Consider the following 1,381-nt stretch of genomic DNA (forward strand, 5'->3'; position numbering starts at 1 on the left):
GCTGCCGGGCTGCCGCCGAGCCGGTTCGGAGACCGCCGCTGTGTCGGTTCAGCCGTTCCTCCTTCGGTTCGGTAAGCGTTTTTTATTTGAAAGTCCTTTAGTTACTGTTCTGTTATCATACGCTGAGGTTGTGGCATTAATCGCTATACGATTGAGTTTCGGTTGTTGTATGTTGCGATTAGAGTTGTTGAGACTGTTGCAAAAGTGGCTTAGAACCGAGGTTTTGGCTGCCAGGATTTCGATTGTTGATCTCGGGCTGAGGCGGAAAGGATCCTGTGACGCGTTTGGATTATGGATTTGTGTTTTGAGGTAGGGGCGCTTTCCAAAAACTATGTTTTATGTATTGGAATTATTACATATGGATACTGATATGAGACAATTGGTATTTGGTGATTGTATCTGCCTTGTGTGTTATTTGATTGTCTCGAATGGATAAGGATGCTTGTTTGGCTGAATTGTTGTGCGGCTTGTGAAATATAATATTTTGATGTTAATTCTTTAAAGATTTGAAATCTGAGTTTGATCCGTTGAGAATTGAGTTTAATTGAGTTAATTATCTTGATAATGTGAAAAGTCGAACGCACTTTTGAAATCAGCCTGGTTTACTTTAATTGACTTGGTTTTGGACAAATGATTTGTTATTGAGCCGTTTCTTTAAAGCTTTAGAAATGAGTTAAATCGGTTTAACCTCACAAAACTCAACCAACCAAGTGATCATGGCTTCTTCCTCAAGAACCAAACGAAGAAAAGGGAAAGACCCCATGGTGGAGGAAGACACACATGGATATGACCAATGGAGATTCATGGTTGATTTCGGTTTTGTGTTTCTAGTTTGGAAAAAAAATTATGAAAGGCTATTTTGGTTCCGCATAGATAAACCGTTTTGAAAGGCTTTTGAGTTTTTGAGAATTGAACGGTTCTTCTTTTCGAAAAGATTTCCGACTTTACTTTTATTGGAAACTGTTGTTTTGAAAAGAGGCATAAGACGGTTATTAATCACTGATGCGGTTATCTTCACATATCCTATTACAGTAATTCCCAAAAACCCTCTACTGAGAACCCTTTCGAGGATGATGTTCTCACCCCCCTACATTTTCCCCTTTCAGGATATGGGCACAGAAGTCACGAAGAGTTTATTTAGTTATTGATATGTTCTGTATTGATGTAGATTATTTATTGTAACCTCGCCTTACTTTAGCCCGGATGCAATCAAGAAAGTCTTGAAACTAAAGTCAGTCCGCTTTAGTGAACCGGGATACCAACAAAGATTGAATGAGGATCAGGATTATAATGAGATTGTGAGAGACATTTGTATGGAGAACTCAGAGTGGGAAGGAGATGACAAGAACAAATATAAGTATCTGAAGAGATGTAACCTCAC

The 1,381-nt window shown here is 39.0% G+C and overlaps 1 protein-coding gene across 2 annotated transcripts in view; it reads left to right on the plus strand.

Moving 5' to 3' along the window:
• LOC110268222 overlaps positions 1–1,381 on the plus strand; it is a 12,224-nt gene continuing 10,843 nt past the window's right edge. The window contains exons 1-2 of one of the 2 annotated variants that reach the window (XR_002356335.1): positions 1–71; positions 183–230. The gene's annotated coding sequence lies outside the window, so the exon portion shown is untranslated. Of the gene's footprint in view, positions 72–182; positions 231–1,381 lie in introns of those variants that run through there. The other variant, XR_002356334.1, reaches the window with a different exon arrangement.

The sequence above is a fragment of the Arachis ipaensis genome, chromosome B10 (assembly GCF_000816755.2).
Source record: "Arachis ipaensis cultivar K30076 chromosome B10, Araip1.1, whole genome shotgun sequence".
In the NCBI taxonomy this organism is placed as follows: Eukaryota; Viridiplantae; Streptophyta; class Magnoliopsida; order Fabales; family Fabaceae; genus Arachis; species Arachis ipaensis.